We start from the raw sequence: 23,633 nt of genomic DNA on the forward strand, positions 1-23,633 counted from the left end.
GAGAAGGGAGTTTCAATCGGAAAGCCACAGGATTAATGCGAGCAGTGATGGTATAAGGGCCCAGATATTTGGGAGAGAATTTAGAAGGATGTGTCCAACGAGGTAAGTATCTGGTTGAGAGCCAGACTCTATCACCTATTTGCCAGTCAGGATTCTGGATCCGATGTGTGTCAGCTTGATGTTTAGATCGAGCTCTACTTTCCTGTAGGTTGATAAGAGAGTTCTTCTGTGTTTTGGCAATGTTTTCCAAGAGAGAGTCTATCGTGGGTAGACATGAAGCCTGAATATTACTCAGGGGAAAAGAACAAGGATGATGACCAAACACACAAAAAAAAGGTGTCATTTTAATAGCCGAGTGGAGGGTATTGTTATAAGAAAATTCGGCCATTGGAAGAAGAGAGACCCAGTTATCTTGTTGTTCGTTAACAAAACAGCGAAGATACTGCTCCATAGTGGCGTTGAGACGTTCCGTCTGTCCATTAGACTGTGGATGGTAACCTGAAGTAAGGGCCCGTTCTATTCCCAGCAGATCACATAAGGTCTTCCAAAAAGTTGAAGTGAACTGGGAACCTCTGTCCGAAAGAATAGTTTCTGGGATGCCATGGAGTCGGACAATGTCCTTTAGAAATACCTGCGCCATCTCCGGTGCAGAAGGCACTCCTTTCAGCGGTGAGAAATGGCCCATCTTACTGAAGCTGTCTATGGTTACCATGATTGCTGAGTATCCTTGGGACTTAGGGAGGTCTACCACAAAGTCGGTAGAAACATGTGCCCACGGAGCTGTGGGGAGTTTAGGTTGGTGCAATAAACCAGCAGGTTTTGACATCAGAACCTTGCTCCTGGCGCAGATAGGACAAGAACCTACATATATATTAATGTCAGACAGCATGTTCGGCCACCAGAACATTCGTCTGACCAGGTCGGAAGTAGCCGTTAGGCCCTTGTGACCAGCGATCCGTGATTCATGACCCCAATGAAGGACTCGTGACTGTAGCTTGGTGTTGGGAATGAAAAGCTTTCCTTTGTAGAACCACAGTCCTTCCTTCTTGCTTAATTGCTCCTGAACCGGCTTGGAAAGAGGTAGTATAGCAACCGGAGTTGCTTCCTTAACGTCCTGTAGAAACCCTGAGATTGTATGAACAATTCGGACCTCAGGTAACAAAAGTTCCCCCTTAAAGGGTGGATTCCCCCAACTGGAAGGGCTACGAGATAGACTATCCGCTAGGACATTCTTACTGCCCGGGAGGTAGGTAATAAAGAAATCATATTGGGCAAAGAAGTAAGCCCATCGGGCTTGTCGAGTATTCTTACACTCCATTTGTTGTAGTACTTTGAGGTTGCTATGATCCGTGCGAATCTCAAATGGATGTCTTGACCCTTGGAGGAGATGTCTCCAGTCCGAACATGCTTGCTTAATGGCCAGAAGCTCTTTCTCTATAACAGAGTAGTTGTTTTCGCTAGGCGTAAGCGTGCGAGAAAGATAGGCTATTGGGTGTTCCTTACCATCGTGTTCTTGTTTGAGAACAGCCCCTATTGCCCCTGACGATGCATCAGTTTCAACCACGAAGGGCCTTCGTTGGTCTGGCTGTTTGAGAATGGGAGCCGAACAAAACGCCTTCTTTAATCCTAGGAACGCTTGTTCTGCGTTGTGATTCCAAATAAAGGGAACATCCTTCTTGAGTAGAGCTGTTATCGGAAGAACTTGCTCAGAAAAGTTGACGATAAATCGTCTGTAGAAATTTGAAAGACCCAAAAAGGCCTGTACCTCCCTTACCGAAGAGGGGGCTGGCCAGGAGAGAATAGCTGAGACCTTTTTGGGATCCATCTTGATACCATGTTCCGATAGGATAAAACCTAGATAGGGAACCGAAGGTGCTGCAATCACACATTTTTCCGGTTTAGCCAAGAGTTGATGGCGTCTCAAGCGTTCCATAACTTCAGCGAGATGACCCTGATGTTGAATAGGGCTACCAGAAAAGACCAGGATATCATCTAAGTACACTATAACAGAGACAAATAAGAGATCAGCAAAAAGATGATCCATAAACCTCTGAAAGGCTGCTGGGGCATTGACTAAGCCAAATGGCATTACTCGATATTCATATAACCCAAAGGGTGTACGAAATGCCGTCTTCCATTCGTCCCCCGTCTTGACCCTTAAGAGATGATAAGCTCCCCTAAGGTCTAGCTTGCTAAATATACATGATCCTTCAACTGCCTCCAAGATATCTTTTATCAAAGGCATTGGGTAGCGATCTCTGACTGTGATCTTGTTTAAGCCCCTATAGTCTATACACGGGCGTAGTTCACTTGTGTCCTTCTTGGCTATGAAAAATAAGGAAGCCCCTGCTGGAGACTTGGAAGGACGAATCAATCCGTTTTGGAGGTTTTGATCTAGATATGTCCTCAATGCTTGTTTTTCTGGGAAGGTTAAAGAGAACATACGTCCAAAGGGAACCGTAGTACCCGGAACGAGATCGATAGCACAATCTTCGGATCGATGAGGGGGCAAATCTTTGGGTATTCTATCTTCAAACACATCAGCAAACTCATGAAAAATGGGGTGAATGTTAAGAACTCGAAGGGAACTAGAAGTTCCTGATGGGCTAGAGATAACAGTTGCTTCCGTCTGATTAGAAGAGCAGCAGTGTTGGAAGCAGAACTCAGATTCGAATTTTAAGGTGTTGAGGGACCAGTTAATATCAGGATTGTGTTTACGGAGCCAAGGGATTCCCAATATTATGGGAAAATGTGCTGCTCTTATCACATCAAAGGTAAGGGTTTCCTGATGGAGAGAGATGTTTACCTTGATGTCGACTGCAGCTTGAACAATAGGTCCTGAACATAAGGGACGGCCATCCACCCCTTCCACCTTTTGTTCCTCTGTCTTATCTACCAGGTGAATACCTTCTTGTTTAGCCCAATTGATGTCTAAGAAATTACCAGCCGCCCCGCTGTCAATGAGGGCTAAGGCATCTTTTCTTTTTGGGCAATTCTTCCACTGGAGTGACACTTGAAGGACCATAAGTCGGGTGTCTTCTCCTGATGTCTGAGCACAATGTGAGCCTTCCACTGAACCCCGGTAAGTGGCTCCTTCTAAGACCGGGGTCCGTCGTTTCCCCGACGTCTCGGGGGAACCTCCGGGCAATCCCTAAGGAGGTGTGTTTCTGACGCACAGTACATACACAAACCCTTTTCCTTCCGTCGGTTTCTTTCTGTAGTTGAAAGAGGACCCCTGGTCGTACCAATCTGCATGGGTTCTTCGCTAGAGCGATGTGACCCCTGGGTGGAAATAGGTGACGGTCCAGGGATAGAAAGAGTTCGGTTTTTTCTTTTCTCAAATCGTCTTTCCATAAGTCGGTAATCTATCTGCAGGACTAAAGTGTACAAGTCGGTTAATGTAGCCGGTCTAGGAACTCGTGCCAATTCGTCTTTCAGGTCGTCGTGCAGACCTCTTCTGAATGCCGTGTATTGCACTGTGTCTGGCCAGCCCACTTCCGCCGCCAGCTTCTTAAAGTGAGAAATATAAGACATTAAGTCCATCGAACCTTGTTTAATATCAAACAAGGCTTCTCCGGCAGAAAATCCAATCTCTTGTCTTTCAAAGGTTTGGCGTAGCAGGGTTGTGAAGGCATTATAGTCTTGTAAGACAGGATTGTTGGACGTGACCAACGGAGTTGCCCATGCAAGGGCATTTCCGATCATGTTGGATATGAGAAATCCCACACGAGTGCGATCAAGAGCATAGGTAGTAGGTCTGAAGGTAAAGTATATCATGCAAGCATCCAGAAACTCCTTAACCTTTTTGGGTGAGCCATCAAACTTTCCTGCTGCCAAGGACAATGGTGGTAAATCCGTCTGGTGGGCTTCTCTGGCGACTGCCATTTGACGGAGAACAGCGTTCTCTGCTTTAACTCCCTGCAGTTCTATGGAAAAGTTCTGTACAGCGTTTATTAGCTCCTGGACTTGTTCTGCCGTGGCCATCTTTGGGCGTTGCAATCTGTCAGTGGTGGAGCTCACCTGTATCTCGGTGTCTGATTCACTGGAGGATAATTCCGATCCGGGTAGTTCTGTTGTCTCTTCGGAATACCCTTTTTTAAAGAAGAGATAGGGTCTGTTTCGGGAATGCGCCACAATGGTTGCTGTTAGGAAACAGACTGCAAGAATTTATGGCACCTTTCCTCTACAGCCCGATATGGGGGAAAAAAGCCAGCGGCATAAAAAAACCCCAGTAGTATTCAACTCCGAAAACAGAAAGAGGAGGCGTGTCCGAAGTCTTGGTCTTGAGATTCCGCAAACAGTAATTAAACTTAGGCTGAGCCGGAGAATTCCTAGAATGTTCAGTAGTAGAGGCTGGGCAGGAGTTTCCCAAGTATGTAGACTGTATAACCAGGAGCTGAAGGATTCACAAAGCACCTGATATCCAGATGGAAGGTAAGTCTGTGACACAGGAGGTTAAGGAGGAGGGGCTTCAAGTAGCCGAACAGACGGAGCGAGTATAACTGAAGAAAATACGAAAGCAAAAGAAGGAATAAAGAAAAGAAGGAAGAAAATGGACCAAGAGAAAGGATACCCCCAATCTCCACGGAAAAAACTCACCGAGCCGTTATGAAACCGGAACCTTAGAGACAGGTATGAACACCGGATATCGTGAAAAAGTAAGCACAGGAGAAAGAGCAGGGGGAAAGAATCGGAGATGGTAAGGCGGTAAAGACAGCAGAAAAACGCCGGTAGCAAGAAAAGTTATAGAGATAGACCAAGCGGAAGACAGGAATAAAACGGAAGGTAACCCAGTGGATTACTGATGAACGAAAGGAGCTGAAAGTCAGGAGGACAAAGAGGATGGGAATCAGATGGGAAGGCAATGCAGGAGGGGAGAGAAATCCGAGGCTGGAAAACGCTGGGAGCACTGAAGTACAAGGCTACAGTGGAGCGAGGAAACAAAGATAGTTGCAACGCACTGAGGGGGCGTGGCTAACCTCGTTATGGATGTTCCGAAACGTAACTACTAGAACGGCGCTGGAGGTGCCGTAATGTGTAGTTTAATGGTGCTTCCATCGGGACCAAAACTTCCAGCCTCCAGCCCTCATGACAAAGACGAACATTCGCGATGCCTCTACTGTCTTCATGGGGACAAGACTCATGTAGAGAAGGACTGCCAGTTCTGCAAGAACTTGTCGGAGCGGACTATGAGGGACCGTCAATCCCGTCTCGCAAGCTGGTTGGAGAAGGGCTCGACAGGTGAGAAGAAGAAGAAAGAGTCCGAGCGGGCTTCTAAGTCCTGTGCGGGCACCCCGGCGACGGGGGCCCAACACCAGGCCAAGCGCCGCGAGTCCGCTGGCTCCGGGAGCGCCGAAAGGTCGGGCTCTTCGGTCGCCAGGAAGGGCGCACCTTCCCCAGCGCCGTCAACCACAAGCCAACGCTCCGGTTCGGGGAAGAGAAAGTCCGAGACCCCGGGTAAGCTTCGGGAGAAGCCCCGTCCGATCTCGGAAGAGGGGGAGCGAAGCGTCGCCCCTCCCCCAAAGGAGAAGGCCCGGGACGCACCTAAGGTGGTGAAGGCCCCTCCCCAGCAGGCGAAGGCCTCTATCGAGGCTATCGCGGCGACTCCGGGACTAGAGTTTCCCTGCCGCCAAGGAGGGAATCCTCTTTTCAGCCCATCGTCGTGGCCGCCATGATGGAAGAAGCGAGGGGGGGCACGGTGCCCTCCTCGAGCTCGGAGTCAGCCTCGGAGGAGGAACTGACCGAGGCCGTGAGGAACCTCGAAGCCCAATTCGAGAAGGTTCGATCCCGTCAGGAAGATCCTCGGGAGATAACCGAGGAAGACGACGATGGTGAGGAAGAGCGGCCTTCCCTTCCGGCGCAGCCGGATCTTAGGCCTCAGGATGGCTCGGCGGCCATTTTGTCTGCCATCCAGTCCTTATGTTCCGAGATAAGGACGAGATTCCCATGGCCCAGGCTGGAGGACCCGCAACCTGGCCCGTCGGGAAGTCCTCAGAACAAACGACGGAGGACCCAACCCTCTCCTCTGCACGCCCCCGTAGGGCCTACAGTTCCCTCCTCATCCTCCCACGAGTCGGGAGATGACAGTGCGTTGGGCTCGACGACGGGTTCTGAGGACGACAGCCACGTCGACGGAACGGGTCTCCCGTCGCACGGGCCTCGCCGCCCGGCGAGATTGGCTCATTCCACGCCATGATCGCCAGGGCGTCCGAATTGCTCCAGCTCTGCCCGGAGGAGCAGAAAAAGGAAGGTTTCCTCTATCAGCGCTGGGAGTCCAAGAGGAAGACGGTCATCGCGGTGCCCCTAATCGATGACATCTGGGAGGAGGGCCTGTCGGTTGTCAAAAACCCCTCCACGGCACCAGCCAAACGGGACCGGTACGAGAAGAAGTACCGGGTCCCCGAAACCGCTCTCCTGTGCCTCAGGGCCCAGCCAACGCAAGACTCAGTCGTCTCGGCGGCGGCAAAGAAGAAAGCGGCGGGGTCAGGAGCCTCGACGTCGAATTCCCCGCCGGACGGCGAGGGAAAGAAGTTGGACGCCATGGGGGCGGCGGGTCATTTCGTCGGCGGCGACAACGATCAAAGCGGCCAACGCCCTGGCGATCGTGGCCCGTTACGACAGGGAGCTCTGGTTTAAGCTGGCCCCCATATTGGACTTCCTGCCGGACGACAAGAGGTCCGAGGCCCTGGAAATACTGCAAGAGGGCGAGGTGGCGTCGGACCACGCCATAACGGTGGCAACCGATATTGCCGATACCGGGTTCCGCCAGCTGGGCAACGGTGTTTGCCTACGACGACGGGGTTGGCTCCGGGCGACCGACTTCCGTCAGGACGTCCAGACCAGGGTGTTGGACATGCCGTTCGACGGCAGCAACTTGTTCTGGAAGGCGGTGGACGAGTCCCTCCAAGCCATAAAAACGGACACGGAGACGGCCCGCGCCCTAGGAGCCCTTCAGCAACGACGGCCCTTTCGGCTCTCTGGAGGCAGACAGGGTGCCTCCAAGGGATCCAGCGGTGGCTCGTCATCCTACCGCCAGGCGGCACGCTCCTCGTCAGGAGGCCTACAGGGGTCGCGGCAAGCAGGGAGCGCCTCGCCGCCGTCGGCAAGGTGGCCAGGGCGGCAAGGCCACCACCTCCAAGTAGGACTGAACCGGCCATGGTCTCGGGCCCCCACCGAAGCACCCCGGTGGGAGGCCGGCTGACGAATTTCATCGGCGTGTGGAAGTCCATCTCCACCGACCGTTGGGTGCTGGATACCCTGGCAAGAGGACACTCTATCGAATTCCTGAAGAAGTGCCCTCAAGTTCGACCTGTGGCCAGGAAGGAAAATCACGTCCCGTAACTGCTGTTGGAAGTACGGGCGATGCTCAGGAAAGGCGCCATCGAGCTTGTCCCGAAGAGGCTCCGAGGCTCCGGGGCTCCGGGGTGTACTCAAGGTACTTCCTCGTCAGGAAGAAGACGGGCGGCTGGCGCCCCATCCTGGACCTTCGTCGTTTGAACAAATACATCAGATCACAAAAGTTCAGGCTGGTCATCCTCCAGCACGTACTGGGACAGCTGGAGGAAGGCGACTTTCTATCATCGTTGGACCGGGAGGATGCATACTTCCACGTTCCCATCCTCAAAAGTCACCGAAAGTTCCTCAGGTTCGTCGTCCAGGGACGCCACTACCAATTCAGAGCACTGCCGTTCGGATTGAAGTCGGCCCCCAGGGTCTTTACCAAGTGCCTAGCACCAGTGGCGGCGCGGCTGCGCCTGCAGGGGATTCACGTCTACCCCTACCTGGACGACTGGCTCATCCGCTCAAGGACGAGGGAACTCACCGTCGAACACACTGCGAGGACCGTCCAGCTACTCACAGACCTGGGATTCGCCATAAACTACCCAAAGTCCCACCTGGTGCCGTCGCAGGTGGCCCTGTTTCTGGGAGCGAAGCTCGATACAGTGAGGCACCTGGCGGCCCCGTCGGAAGAACGGACGAAGACCATTCTAGGCAAAGTGCAGTGCCTGCTAGCCACGGACGTGGCCAGGGTGAGGTCCATCAAGTCCCTCCTGGGGATGATGTCCTCTTGCATCTACCTGGTGCGCCTCTGCAGACTACGGATGCGCCCTCTTCAAGAATTTCTCGAAGCCCGTTGGATGCAGGCGACGGGCACCTTCGAAGACAAGGTCCCCCCCAACGAGGTGTTCCGGCGGGCGATACAGTGGTGGGGCGTTCAAGCGCACCTCACGGCGGGCAAGGACTTTCAGACGCCGGCGTACCAGGAGACGGTGACGACGGACGCCTCCCTGGAAGGTTGGGGCGCCCACACCGGAGATCTCCACGCAAGAGGCCTCTGGCTCCCGGAGGAGAGGCTCCTGCACATCAACGTCCTGGAACTCCGAGCCGTGTTCTGGGCTCTCAAATCGTTCCTCCCGTCGCTCAAGGGCAAGGTGATGCGGATCTTCACGGACAACACCACGACAATGTTTTACATACGGAAGCAGGGAGGCACCAGATCCCCAGCCCTATCGAAGGATCTGTGGCACTGGGCGGTCGCCCAGGGGATGTTCCTGGCTCCCTTCCACCTGGCAGGAGAAAGAAACACCACCGCCGACTCGCTCAGCAGGGAGCTGCGCGCGTGTCACGAGTGGGAACTGCGCCAGGATCAGGTGGATCAACTCTTCCGACGATGGGGCAAACCCCAAATCGACCTGTTCGCAACAGCGACGAACTCGAAGTGCAGGAGGTTCGCCAGCAGGTTTCCCCAGCCGAGAAGCATGGGCGATGCGTTCTCGTTCCCCTGGGACGGCCTATACCTGTATGCGTTCCCTCCGTTGCCGTTGCTGCTTCGACTCATCAGCCAGCTCAAGAGGTCCCGGTGCAGGATGATCCTCGTCGCACCGACGTGGCCGAGGCAGATCTGGTTCCCGGACCTTCTGGACTTGTCAACGTCCTCTCCCATCAAGCTGTCGGCGGACGCGGACCTTCTCTCCAGAGAAGGAGGCGCCATCTTCCACCACGACCCGGCGTTGCTGAACCTGCAGGCTTGGCTCCTGCAGCGCTAGAGTTTGGAGGCTACGATATACCGGCCGATTGCAGAGAGGTTCTTGAAGGCCCCGGCCCCGGCGTGGGAACTTAACGTGGTGCTGACCAGGCTCATGGGGCCCCCATTCGAGCCGATGCACTCCGCACCTATGAAGTTTGTGTCGTGGAAGACTGCGTTCCTGATGGCCATTACCTCCGCACGACGAGTGGGAGAGATCCAGGCCCTATCCTGCAAAGCACCGTACTTGACTTTCCATGTCTCGAGGGTGGTGCTTAGGACGCACCCCTCCTTTATGCCCAAGGTGCCGTCGGACTTCCATCTTAACGAGCCCTTGGTGTTACCTGTTTTCTTCCTGTCTCCTTCGTCGCCGGCCGAGAGGACTTTGCACTCGCTGGATGTGGCTAGAGCGCTGAAGTTCTACGTGGATCGCACAAAGAGTTTCTGGAGGACATCACAGCTGTTTGTGAACTTTGGACCTGTGAATCAAGGGAAGGCTCTCTCGAAGTCTTCTATTTCCGGATGGCTCTCCGGCTGCATCATGCACTGTCACCGGATGGCTAACCGACCGCTGCCAGGCCGTCCGAGAGCCCATTCGACCAGAGCGATCGCTGCTACTACGGCGTTCTTATCTGGTGTGCCCCTGCTGGACATCTGCAGGGCTGCTACGTGGAGGTCGACGCACACCTTCACGAGATTCTACTGCGTCGATCGGGATTCCAGGGAGGAGTCCAGGGTCGGCCAGGCAGTGCTGCGCAACCTGTTCGCTTAAGGTGAGCCTGGTGAGGAGGTAAGAGATGCTTAATGTTGAGTTTTTTGTATTGCTTAATGTTGAGCCTTTTGCCACCCCCCGTGGTTGTGCATGTGTGTACTGCTATTTAGTCTTATATTCATGAGCATGTGAATCCATGCCAGACCCCATGCTGGAGAAGGAACAAGTTACTTACCTGTAACTGTTGTTCTCCAGCATGGGTCTGGCATGGATTCACATGCGAACCCTCCCGCCTACCCCTCTGCGGCTCTTCACTTGGTCATACTGCCACTTCACGTGCTACCAAATCTGAAGATGGCTGCCAGAGGCGGGCTTAGGTAGAGGGCAGTCATTGGCTGTGGTCAGTATGACGCAGAGATCAGTGATTGGTTTCTACTACGATAGACAGATCAGAAACGAAACTGATACTGATTTTTTTCTTTACCGAGGATTCCCAGCCTGACGATGGGGAATATTCATGAGCATGTGAATCCATGCCAGACCCATGCTGGAGAACAACAGTTACAGGTAAGTAACTTGTTCCTATCTAGGTATTCGTCCGATTCCGGCTCGTTGGGGTAGGGTGGCCATTGTCGCCGTATTGCCTCTCTCATACGGTAATATTGTAATGTTCTTATCGGATTTTTTCTCAATTTGTCTTTAAAGTCGCTTATGGAGACAAATTTGCCTTCTGGGAACAGGTCGCCCATTGTCATTATCCTCTCTGGATCCCATGCCATCTGGACGTCTACATCCATAGTCGGAGGCAGGTCTGAGGTATGCCACAACGGGATGTTACGGTTGTATGGGTACTCTGTGTAGGCTCTTCTTTATTCGTCTCCAGGCGTCGAGTGTTGTGCTCATTGGATCAAACAGACAGGGATCCGTCTTCCGGGAGCAAATTAGCATGGATTGTATGTCGGCTGGTGACGCAGATCGTTTCTCTATTTCCACGTGTGGGTGTTGTGAATCCTTGAACCAGAGGCCTGCATAGTGGGTGTGGGTGGCCAGGTAATACAGTTCAAAGTCAGAGGCTGTGAGGCCCCTCTGTGGTATGATTCACCTAGCGTTTTTGCCACCCCACACAAATCCTATCGCCAAGCTGCGAATCGTAGTGAAGAATTTTCGACCAGGCCAGATTGGGATTGTGGTGAAAAAGTATAACAGTTTGGCTGCTACTATCATCTTCAGGACAGCGACTCGGCCCATCATGGAAATCGGGAGTTTTCCCCACAGCATCAGTTTCTGTTCCAGCGTTTTGAGATAGGTCGCATGATTTAGATCGTATAATTCCTTTCATGTGCGAGCGACCTGCACCCCTAGATATTTCACTGTGTGCCTGGCCCATTTCATGTTGTGTAAATGGACGGGTTTGGTGGTTATGTCAGTAAGGGGGAACAGTTTGGATTTCATGTTGTTGATTTTATATCCGGAATGCTGGGTGAATCCTTTTACCTCCTCTAGGATAGGTGGTGTATTTTCCTCTGGGTGCTTTAGGTATATAAGGGTGTCATCAGCATATAGAGATATAATCTGCAGGGGTCCTTGTATGTGGATGCCTCTGTGCCCATGGTATTGTCGAATCCTGCTTGCAAAGAATTCAATTGTCAAAGCAAACCTTGCCTGGTGCCTCTAGCCATTACTCTTGAGTAGTTTTGATTGGTGCGGACCCTGGCCCCTGGATCCGTACAGAGTACTTTCACAAATTTACAAAATTCTTCTCCCAGCCCCATGTGTCTCAGGACTCCAATCAGAAAGTTCCATGAAATAGTCAAACGCTTTTTCTGCGTCCAATATCATCACAGCTGCGGGGAGATCAGGGTGGATTTGGGCCATGGTGCCGAGCAATCTTCTCAGGTTCAGAGCGATGGATCTCCCGGGTATAAATCCGAATTGGTCCGGGTGCACCAAGTTGGACATATGCGGTAGTAATCTGTTGCCCAGAACTTTGGCAAATGTTTTTGGGTCGGAATTAAGGACAGCGGGCGGTATGAAGCCATGTCGTTGGTAGACTTCACAGGTTTGGCTAGTACTGTTATCACCGCTTCTGTTAGGGAGGTGGGCAGTTTGCCAATCTCGTACGCCTCATCCCATACCTTCAGTAGCTTGGGAGCTAGCATGTCTTTGTAGGTTTTGTAGAGTTCAACACCTATCCCATCTGGGCCGGGAGCTTTGCCCGATGCTAGTGAAGTAATGGCTTCAGTGATCTCATCTACCGTTATTGGGCTGTAAAGCTTGGTTCGGGACATATCATCCAGAGTAGGGAGTCTTGTTTGTGCCATATAGTCATTTGCTTCTTCTATCGTGACTTTGTCCTTATTGGAATATAGTGTTTGGTAGTATTCAGCAAACAGTTCGTTTATTTCTTCATGCCTTATGGTTGTGTGGCCATCAGGTTTTGTGAGGCCTCCAATGTGCTGTGCATCGCGTTCACCTTTGATCAGGCCAGCCAGCATCCTTCCTGGGCGGTCTGCCTCCCCGTAACGCCTCACCTGGTATTTTCTTGTTGATGAATCGGGTTTCCTGCTCTGCTAGCTTATAGAACTTTTGCCTATTACCCTTTATAATTCCTAGTAGTGCCTTGTTTTGCGTGTTGCTGTATTCATTTTCGAGTTTACTCAAATCCAATTGTTTCCTGTACGTCAGTTCTCATAGACTTCAGAATTCCTGTTGATGTAGCGATCATTGTGCCTCGTATCCACACTTTGAATGTTTCCCTGACTGTGCTGAACCTGGGTACTGAGTGCTTGTTTTCAGGGAAGAATATGTCGATGTCTGTCCTCAGAGTTTCTGCAAAGGAGCTATCTAGTAGTGTGGACGGGGGCATTCTCCATGCGGGTTTGGGTATATCTGTGTAGTTACGGGCTATTTCCAGGACCAGGTCTCCGAGATCAGCCAGAAATCGATCCGGGAGTGGGCATCATGCACGGAAGAATGGTAGGTATATTCCTTCAGTGTCTGGTGTGCTGTCTTCCAAATGTCCATTAAGCTGTATTGCTTCATTATCTGGAGGATTGTGCTTGCGGCTTTAGACCTGTTTCTCTGTTTCACACTTGACCTGTCTATGTTGGGGTCCAATATTGTATTAAAATTACTGCCCCAGATAATCGGGACGTCTGTGATGTGGCCGATCACTGTTGCTATCTTAATGTAAAATGTTGGATCATCCGAGTTAGGGCCATAGGAGTTCACCAAAGTGACCGGTTTGTTGTTGATCGTTCCTGACACTATCACGTATCTGCCTTCTGGGTCTATGTTGGTGGTTCCCATTCTGAAGTCGGTGTTCTTGTGTATTAGTGTTATCGAGCCCCTTGCCTGTGATGAGTAATCTGTGTAGAATCTGTTCTTCCCCCATTTGTATGCCGTTTGCTTGTGTGTAGATTCTAGGGCGTGAGGCTCCTGAAGCATGACGATGTTGGGGGCATGGCGATCGAGGTAGGCCCAGATCTTTCTCGCCTTAGTAGGATTGTTTAGGCCACTGATTTTCCAGGAAATCAATTTCAATTGGAGTGCCATGTTATGCTGTTAGATGCATGCTTTTCACTCTCCATTATTACTACGTCTCAACAGGGTCTTTGTATGGTGCTCACTGTATTGTCTTTGCCACAACTTTTACAAACGTTTCCCCCCTCGACTGCTATAGTAACTGCAGTCTTGTCAACTTGAGCATTGAACTTTCTCACTCCCATCTGCATTCCTCGTTCCCTCCCCCCTCCCACATCATCTTCCCCAACTTGATGGTGTGACCTTTGTGAACTGTTGGGCGCACCCTTGGGGGTCATGTTGTCAGTGCTGCCTTTTGTGTAGCTCAACGTTCCTCAGTTACCTAATTTGTACTCGTCGCCTGTTGTGCATGGTATTGGGCCTCTTAGAGTTGAGTGCAATGACAGTCGCCTCTTTCAGTCATTTTCTTCCAACTGTTCCTCTTCCATATTGCGTGGTTTTTCGGCCTCTAGGTGCTGGGGTGGTCGAGCGCGGGTATATGTGACTCCAGATAGGCTGTCACCTGTGTCGGGTCTTCGAAGACATGCGCCTTTCCATTGTATTGAATTCGAAGCTTGGCAGGGAACACTAGTGAGGAAGGGATTTGCCTAGCCCGGAGGAGGCGCTTCACAGAATCATAAGATCTTCTTTGCGTTTGCACGCTGTCTGCGAAATCTGGATAGTTGTGTATCCTGCTGGAATCATATTGCAGTGTGCCTTTCTCCCTGGCTAGCCGAAGCACCATGTCTCTGTCTCAGTTGTTTAAAAAGCTGGCGATGATTGTTCTTGGTGGGGCACCACGGTGCGAGGGGGAAGCAAGAGACCTCTGCGCCCTCTCAACTAAGAATTGAGGTGAGAACCCTGCCGAGCCAAAGAGAGTTTTGAGGAGATTTTCCATGAAGGGTTCCATGGGGCCCCTCGTTGCCGTCTCCGGAACCCCGACCACCCTAATATTATTTCGTCGGGATCTTGATTCTAAGTCTTCACATTTATTAATCACCCTCTTCAGTTCCGTCTACATTGTGTTCAAAGTGCGGTTATGGCGTGTTATGTTGTCTTTGTTCGTGCTAATGTTCCCTTCTGCTTCCGTGGTGCGGCTGCTTTCTTTCTCCACTTTCTTTCAGCGATCCAATCGTGCCCACTATGTCATCCAGTTTCATGTTTATTGCAAGGAACCCATTTTGCATGGTTTGTAGGAGGTAGTCGTCCCTTGAGGTTTCCTCCGGTGGCTGCAGTAGTGAGTTGCTGGGGGTGGGGGGCTCACTCGAGCTTGGTCTCATGCCAGTGAAGGAGTCCATGGGGCCCTTATTCCTCTGGGAGCCCTTGGTCATGGTGGCGGTCGCAGGGAGTTCGGGCTACTGTTGTTGTGTTTAGTGTGCTTCCCAATATAGGTGCTGCGAGATATTTGCCTCTGGAAAAAAGACAATCTGTCGGATGGTTGTTGTAGGGCCTTGTACTGTGATGGGTCTAATGAGTAGCACTCATATCTCAAATACAATGTTCATCGCGTGATCAGGTGCGCTGTGCTCAAGGTGTTACCCTATGGAATACACGATCGCAGAATCAAAGCATGTGCCGTGGGGCACACTATCCATGCCGGTTTGCGTAGTAATAGGAGATTTAATTATGGCCTCTGCGGTGGGACCATTCCATTAGGTTTAAAGTCCTTGCACTGCATGTGTTAGTCTCGGTGTGTTGGGGCCGAGGCGTTCAATGCTGCGCTGTCCGCGTCCCCAGGTTATGTATTATGTTGGTCTTGGGGCCAGAGGCCCGGGGATGGTTGGGGGGAGATCAATGGGTCGCGGACATCTGGCGTCTGTGGTAGAGCCAGGCCAATGCCCACGCATGGCGGTGCAGGCTCGCAACCCACGGGCGCGCTGTGTGCAGGCCCGTGGGATGGGGGCAGCCGTATGGTCCTACCTTGTTATTCTACACAGAGTTCCGAAGCACTCCTCGGTCGCAGCCGTCCCTCTGGTCACTCCCTAGACTCATCTAGTTCAGCCGCTGCATGGGCCAGCAGCCGCGTTCGCCTGCGTATGACAGGTGTTGTGTCTGTCTCTGGTGCAGAGTCCTCACCCCTCTCATCAGGCTTTCCCCGGTCTGCTCGTTGCTGCAAGACTGAGGTGTTGATACAGGCTGTCGGCCCATCACCCGGGCTTCTTGTTGTTAGGGTGGGGAGACAGTAGTCCTCTCGGTTTCGGTGGGCTCAGGGGTACGCCTGCAGTCCGAACTCAGCTGCGTCCGTCAGTCCCGCTCTTCTGAGGAGTCCGGGTGCAGTGTGCTCGAGTACCGCAGCCGGGCACCAACTTCAGCTATGGACTTCAGATCTGGCGTATGTAGCCGCCTGGGCTATTGGCGCTAGCAGGGTGAGGCTAATGGGTCTAGCCCCGGTGAGGTGGTCGCGCTGGGGTGCAGCTGCAGGTTTCTCACGGCTGTCGTGGCCGACATTTGCTCTGCTGGATTGGAGCAGGGATCCTCCTTCCGCTCCGCTTCTCTCGTCAGTTCCAAGTCTGCTTTCTCATGCAGGTCGGGTAACGCGGGGTGCGCTGGTGGGATTCGATCAATACTTGGCCAAAATTTGCTCGGTTGCCTCTTGTCGGGGGGAAATTCTGCCGGGGTCGGCTGGGTCGTCCGCGGACCTCCGAGCAGGGAGGCCCCAACTCCTCCCGCGTATCACAAAAATGAGTATGAGGCGCACACAAGAAGCAAGGTGGTTCTGCTGTTTATTATACAAACGGCAGGGATGGGTCAAGGAGCGTACGCGTCCGTCCTGACACACACCTAATCGTGGGGCTCGCAGGCCCTTTTTACCTTGGTATGACGCACTACTTGCGTCACCTTGAAAAGTTATCAAAAAACCTATCTCCACTCTGGATTGGTTACTTGAGTGGTAGGGTTAGTATAGCATACATATAGAGAAGGGTATTAGTGGCTGAGAGTCAGTCAGGTGGTATACCTGGGTTGTCCCTGCAATTAGATACATGAGAATTGTTACATGAAGACCCCTGAGGATTGGTCAATGTTAATGGCGTCAGTGATAAGAGCCCCATGTTCTGATTGGTGCGCTCGCGAGCCTCCCAGCCTGGGACCATCGCCGTTCCCAGCTCGCGGTGTACCTGTCATTTGCAACAATGTTTCACTATGGGTACGTGCAGACAATGCGAGGACTTATTCATAGGCTGGAAGGCCGACTACTCCCACTGTCGCAGATGTCCATTGAGTCTTTTATTTGTATCTGCCTGTGTCTTGTAACGAGGGATCCAGGCGCCCCCGTTCTCTTAGCCTTGGCATCCTTTCAGGTTTGGCTTGGTCACGTGAGGCGGGACCGTGTTTGAGGCCGAATTCTGCACAATTAATATTGTTTTTCCCACTGTGTGCCTTGTTTAATTTGCAGGTGCGACCTTGACGTTGGTGTGCGGCGTGCGAGATTGCAACATTGTGGCTTGGCTGTCTGCCTTTCGCCGAGCTCATTCTGCAGGATCAGCAACCGGACTCTTGTTCATTTTAATGTTCATGGAAGCTCTTGCTTGCGGCCTACTTGAATCAGGTGCATAAATGGAGTCGCTGAGTGCACAAGCGCTTTAGGTTATAGGGTTTATGTGGAGCGTAAGCAAGCCATTTAGATAAGTTCATCGTGCGTCTTGCGTTTCTGTATCTTAAAAGCCTATGTGAAAAATAATAAAGATGCACGTCCGTGGATGTGTTCGTCACCTACGTCGTAGCGTTGAGTATATTCTTCGTGTAGGTTGGTGTAGGAGTGTCCAGTGTGCATGGTCGTACAGGTGTGACCGTTGGCTAGGTCGTCATGGCTTCTCTAACGATGGGTTGATTTAGTCGAGTTGATCCATGTTGCAGGTGCCAGCCTGGGTAGGGCGAGCTGCTGGGCAGGTAGGTGGGCACATCCGTAGGTTCCTGTACCAAGGTATTTGGTCGTCTGGTAAATGGGTAAACTCATCTCGAGGCGGGTGTCTAGGCCGTGATCCTCTAGGCCAAGGGCGAGAGGGGATTGGCGGGAGCCTGTTGTTCCATTCTCCCACTTCAGTCCCCCCTCTGGTCGACTTGTCGACCACAAACATATCCTTTTCTTTATCTCCTCTCACTCTCCATATTTTAGTTATTCCTCCCAAATGTCCATAGTGGTTGACATGGTCTTCAAATGACCAATACATGTATGCACAGGTCCCTCCAGGAGTGCAGTATACCCATTTCCCTATGTAGCTCCTTGGGTTTCTTGGGTTTTCGAGCTTCACAGATGGTGGGTCCAGGTGGTTGGTGGTGATTTGGTTGCGCAGCCTCTCTCTCTCCTCTATTATCATACCTGTGTGTTGGCCGTCATCTGCTGGCATCAAGGGGTGCATACCGGCCATTTCGATCATTTCATCTGTGGTGCGTGCCTTCCGGGCTTTCCAAAATCTTATTATGATCAATGTAGCTCCAGCCAAAATAGTACATCCAACTATAATCTTTAGTCCATCTGACAGCCATGATGGCATCCATGACCATAATATTGAAAACCAACTTCCATCCTTTGTTACATCTTTACTTTCATCCATCATTTTAGAGTGCATCTGGGCCAATTGTGAGACTGCTTCTGTCAGTGTACCGTTGTCAGCATCATTGGCAGGGATAAATGTACAACATGATTGTCCTATCTTCGCGCAAACTCCTCCTTCCATTGCTGTGAGGAGGTCTAGTACATATCTGTTTTGAAGTGCCACCATCCTTACTGCGCGCAGTTCCTCTTTTATTGCGTTGAATCCATTCACTGTAGAATTGATGGTCATCATTAGTTCCCATCTAGTTATCTGGAGCCATTTTGCATTTGCGTAAGCCTGTAATCCCGGATGTATTATTGAGGAAAAGAACATTGCTGCTCTGCTAAATAGTCTGTGTTCTGGCGGAATTGAGGTGAGTGCTGTTTCTGATCTACCCCATAGGTAATTTCCTGTCAGAGGTTCTCCTTGTCTTTTCTTTCTATTCAGGACAGTACTGTTGCTGTTGGTTTTGTTCTTTGGCCCCTTCTGAGGTTGTACAGATCTCTTCTTTCTCTCGTTCCCTTCATCCATTTTGGGGAAGTTGGCCATATTCACGTGTTTCTGGGGTACCACTAGTGATGGTACATTAACGTGCACTATTGTGCATATACCATTCCACAAGGGGGGCAGCGTGTGGTATGCCTTTTCTCCGCAGGCCCAGTAATGGTCCATTATCACTGCTGTTCCTGCTCCCCCCTCAGGTAGCTCCATCACACTTGCACAGTTGGTGTTATATCCTACGTCCACCTCTCCTTTATGTTGGTAGCATACCTTAGGCGCAGTTAGCAGCAGTATTATTATTGGGTCTTCATCCTTCTCTATCCACGTGAGCATGGGTACGTACTTGATCCAAGTCGTCCAACATCTGTGGTTGTGTCCATCGATAGTTGAAACAGTTTCTTTTGTTATCATGTTTCTGCCAACCACTCCTATCTCCCATTTGTTGTCCAAGTACACCTTCCCTGTTATCGTCACCAGTGGCCTCTCCCAACATCCTGTTTTACCAGGAACTTCAGTGGCATACCAATCACATGGTAGGTACTGTAGTGTTACCTTCTTTGTTTCTCCTTTTTCAGGACCACTGGTCATGTATCTGAAGGCTTCAGTATGTAAACTTTTCTTGTGGTAGCTTAAATAAGTCTTGAGGAAGTTGTTTTCATATGGATATGAGTCTCGTGTTTTCCATACCAATTGCACCACTGTCCCTTGAAATCTTCCTTTCGTTTGGAACAGTGCCAGGTATATTATGCATCGTGCTGTCTTTTCATCTATTTCTGTAGCAACAAATGTTCGAGAAGCGCTCATGGCATATGGAATTAATGAGCAAACGTAGCAGCTGTCTTTTGTTGTCTGCTTACCTATGTGGGTCATGTGTTGATACCACATGTTATTTGAGATGTGTGCTGAATCTTGTATGTAGTTGTCAATACCTTTATTATCTGAGTATGTGCTGCGTTTAACTCTATTTTCTTCGTGTGGGATTATACTAATACCACCTGACGTAACACCTGTTGCAGCTGGGGGTGGGGGCATATTAGGTTTGGGTACAGCAACAATATTCATAGCATAGCTGTACTGCCATACAGAGGCAGCCAAGAACCCGGTGATCATCAAAATCCCTATCAATTTTATTACAAAGGCTAATTTCACCGGCATTTTGCTCTTACCTTGCTGTAGTCCGGCAGCTTATTCTTGCGACGTTAAAGTTGCCCGCCTGAAAATTCTCAATATGCTTGTTATTAGGGTTAGTGATTGTTCTTTTTTAAGCCCTCCCTATCAGATAGTCATTCAGTGCCCAGGCGAAGAGCTGTTCCCATGCCACTCTAAGTGATCTATCTCTTAGTGCAGGCAAGTATGGGTGGAGGTGGGGCATTGAATATTCTATGGCCAAGAGGAATGCTGTGTAGTAGACACGTACCCTTCTTTTGTTCAGGTACGTTGGCCTTCTTACTTCATATACAAATTGGTGTGACAATTCTTCTGGGTAGTTATCGTCTGGGGGTACCATCTACTCCTGGGCAGCGTATTTGTTAGTTAGCTTACTTTCTTAACAGTACAATAATACGCAGTACCTGCATGTGCGAGAGAAAAGAAAAAGAGAACATTCAAGTGTTTACATGTGTATATGTGCAAAACAATGTCCTTCAGTTCGGTCGTTACTGTAGTGGGTAGGGGGTCAATGGACAGAGGGGCAGAGGGTTTGGGTCTTAGCTGGCGGAAGTCTCTCTATTCTTTGATCGTGTGACCATGGGGTGGGTGGGTCCAATAATTGTCTCTGGGGGATCTGGGGTTTGACAGGGTATGGGGACACTTAAGCCGTCAGCAATGGCAGAAGTGTCTTCCTCCGTTGGTGACGCTGTTGTTGTTCTTCCGATGGCCCTGTCGGTGGTGCTGGGGCGGGTCTGGAGTTTGTAGATCTTTAAGTCATGTAGGTGATTCCAGGCACGTTTGTCCTGTAGCTTTACCGCTCTCGTTGATATCTCCTCTACCAGATGGGGGCCAGTGAAACGTGGACTGTTCCACTTCCTGTTGAAATTGCGGAGTAGCACGTGGTCACCTTTAGCAATTTTACACACTCTTTCCTTTGCCAGTTCTTTATCCGCGTCTTCTTGTTGATCGCTGTTAGACCCGCCCCGTGTGCGCTCGAGCTGTTGAGACACAAACACTACACTAGTAATCAAAGAAGACACATATTGGTACATTTCATCACCAAAAACAGTGGCAGTACTATCTTGGTCTGTGAATGCTCTTGATGTTGGTGTCAGAGGAAGGCGCATTTGGCGTCCGGTAACCACCTCGTGCGGGGTGAGGTGGTGGTCGGAGCCCGGCCTTTTTCTTAGCTCAAATAGGGCTAACGGAAGGCAATACAACCAACTCTTTTTTGTTGCTTGTTGTATTTTTGCAATTGCCTCCTTTAGTAGGCCATTCAGGCGTTCGCATATACCGTTGGCCTGTGGGTGGTATGCACATGCAAATTTATGCTTGATGCTCAATAAGGACGTGATGTGCTAGAACATTTCGTTTGCGAAATGCGGGCCATTATCTGACCGCAGTACCTCGCACACCCCCCACCTGGGGAAGACCTCCCTTACTAGAAATTTAGCTGCTCTGAATGCATCTGGGTGTGAACATGGCCCTGCTTCGATCCACCTCGAAAATGGGCATACTACTACAATCATATACCTGTTTCCTTGACATACGTTGATCATATCAACATAGTCAATATGGAGATGTCGGAAGGGTCCCTCTGGCCGGGGTATAGTACCTTTTATCACCTTCAGAGTGTGACCGGCCGTAAACTGTTAACATGTGAGACAGTTGCTTATGAAATTTGACACATGAGAATTTAACTCGGGGCAAAACCAGTCTTCCCTAATCCGTGCTGCAATTACTTCCTTGCCTGTATGGGCTGGGTGGTGTAGTTGGCTCAGGGCGGTATTCAATAGTGCCAATGGTATTACAATTTTTCCAGTGTTACCCTGGCGCCATAGTGCGTCAGTTGGTGACATTGTGCATCCTCTTTTTACCCATATTTCTTTTTCTGCCATTGGTGCAGCCGCTTGTAGCTCCATTATCTGTGTGGCGGGGAGATGGGTGTACCCTTCTCTTATCAACATCTCCTTAGCCATTCCCCTCCCTCTCCCTCTGTCTGACTCTGGGGGGTTCCATATCTCACCAAAGTATGCAGCATACTTCGCATGTGCGTCTGCCGCTGCATTCCCTCTTGAGACATGATCTTCTCCATTGGTGTGTGCGGTACACTTGACCAATGCTAATTCCTGGGGGTTGTTTATTACTTCAATTAGTTCAGCCAATAACAGAGCATGTTGCACTGGAGTGCCGTCAGCTCTTCTAAACCCTCTTCTTCTCCATTTTGACAGCCCTGAGTGGACAGTGGACGTAACATATGCGCTGTCAGAATATATGGTCACTCGTTTATTAAAGCTTTCCTTCAACGCCAAGATCAGAGCAATTGGCTCTGCCGCTTGAGCAGAGTAATGCTGTGGTAATTGCACACATTTCATTGCCACACACACCGGTACCTCCATCATTTTTACCACCGCTGCCCCAGTCCTCCTTACCCCATCCTTTTGGTCAATTGTTGATGACCCATCAATGAACAGGAGCTCACCTCCCTCTAGTGCGTTTTCTTCAACTTTTCTAGCACATGAGTACATTTCAGTGGTTTGCGTACAATCGTGTGCATAATCTCCTTCCTCAATTACTTCTGCTAAAAACCTTGCAGGGTTGACCGTGCTACACCTAACAATTGATAGTTCAGCTCTAGATAAGATGATCTCATAACCTGATGCCCTCTGCGTGGTTAGGGTGGACTTGGGTTTATTCAATATTGCAAATATGCATGTTCCACAAATAGTGTGGTTGGGCACCCCATGGTTATTGCTGACGCTTTTTCTACCGCAAAAGCAGCTGCGGCGAGACCTTGTTCTCAAGGGAAATGACCCAACATTACAGGATCTAAGTGGCCGCTGTAAAACACTACTGGTTTGTAGCCCATGCTTGTTTTTTGAGCCAACACTGCTTTCATCACTGCTGAGTCGCAATGTGAAAATATGAAAAATTGTCGCTCATAATCTGGGGTGGCCAGTACTGGGGCAGTTGATATCGCATCTTTCAGTTCATCAAAAGCCTCTTTCATTTCCATTGTCCACCCCAACTGTTTCTCCCCTTTGTTAGCTTCTTTTAACCCCTCAAGCAGGGGTCCTATGTATGAGCTGTAATCAAATACCCATGCTCTACAGTAGTTGCACAGACCTAGGAACTGCTGCAGTTCCCTCACTGCTTGTGGCAATGGCGTTTTTGAAATGGCCTGTGCTCTTTGTGGTGCAATCGTTCTTCCATGTTGGGATATGAGCTGGCCAATGTAAAGTACCTGTTCCTGACAGTACTGTAACTTTTCCATGTCTACCTTGTAACCTTTTTCAGCCAATATTGTCAGCATCTTTAGTGAGTCTTCTCTGCATCTTTTTACGTTTGTGCTGCAAATTATTATGTCGTCTACATACTGCAACACTGTGCTTTCTACTTCAATGTTACCCAAATCCATTTGTATTACTCTGTTGAATATTGAGGGTGACTCACAGTATCCTTGTGGTAATCTAGTGTGTTTCCACTTTGTGTTTCTGTACGTGAAGCTTGTCAAATCTTGTGAGTCTGGGTGCAATGGTATTGAGAAAAAAGCATTTTTAAGGTCGATCACTGTAAATCGTGATGCTTCTGCTGGAATGCCACACAATATTGTGGCCGGGTTTGCTGCTATGGGGTACTCCGCTTCCACTATGTTGTTCAAGGGCCTGAGGTCCTGTATGAAGCGCCAAGACCCCCCTTTAGCCTTGCACACTGGGTACACAGCTGTGTTACATGGTGATTCTGATGGGACCAGTATGCCATTATTTATGAGGGCCGTTATGGTTTCATATATGCCCTCATCTGCCTCTTTTGATAGTGGGTACTGTTTTACTTTGGGGAGTATTGCACCTTTTTTCAATTTTATCCTTACACCCCCTATACTTTTTATACATCCTACGTCATAGGGGCTAGTAGTCCATAGTGATGTGGGTACCTTTGTCATATCCTCCTCAAAGAAGGGAACTGGGGTGGATGCGGGTGCCTCAAGTGCCATTGCAATTTTTTGTGCCACTTGTTTATACGCCACTCTTAGCCATATCTCCACACTCATCATAAACACCATTTCACCTTCCTCCTTTTCTTCTGAGAAGAGCTCCTCGTCTGACACCTGGGTGAGTCTACATCCCTCTGCTAGTGCTATTACTGCTCTCCATGCTCTTCCTTCGCTGTCTTGGGCATGCACTGCAAT

At 50.2% G+C, this 23,633-nt stretch overlaps 1 protein-coding gene across 2 annotated transcripts in view; it reads left to right on the forward strand.

Annotated features, from left to right (window-relative positions):
- The window catches only part of LOC138452876 (tetraspanin-4-like), a 312,157-nt gene that overhangs the window by 264,049 nt on the left and 24,475 nt on the right, over positions 1-23,633 (forward strand). The gene's annotated exons all lie outside the window — the stretch shown is intronic.

This window comes from Ambystoma mexicanum, chromosome 1p (assembly GCF_040938575.1).
Source record: "Ambystoma mexicanum isolate Mex_15411 chromosome 1p, UKY_AmexF1_1, whole genome shotgun sequence".
Taxonomy (NCBI): Eukaryota; Metazoa; Chordata; class Amphibia; order Caudata; family Ambystomatidae; genus Ambystoma; species Ambystoma mexicanum.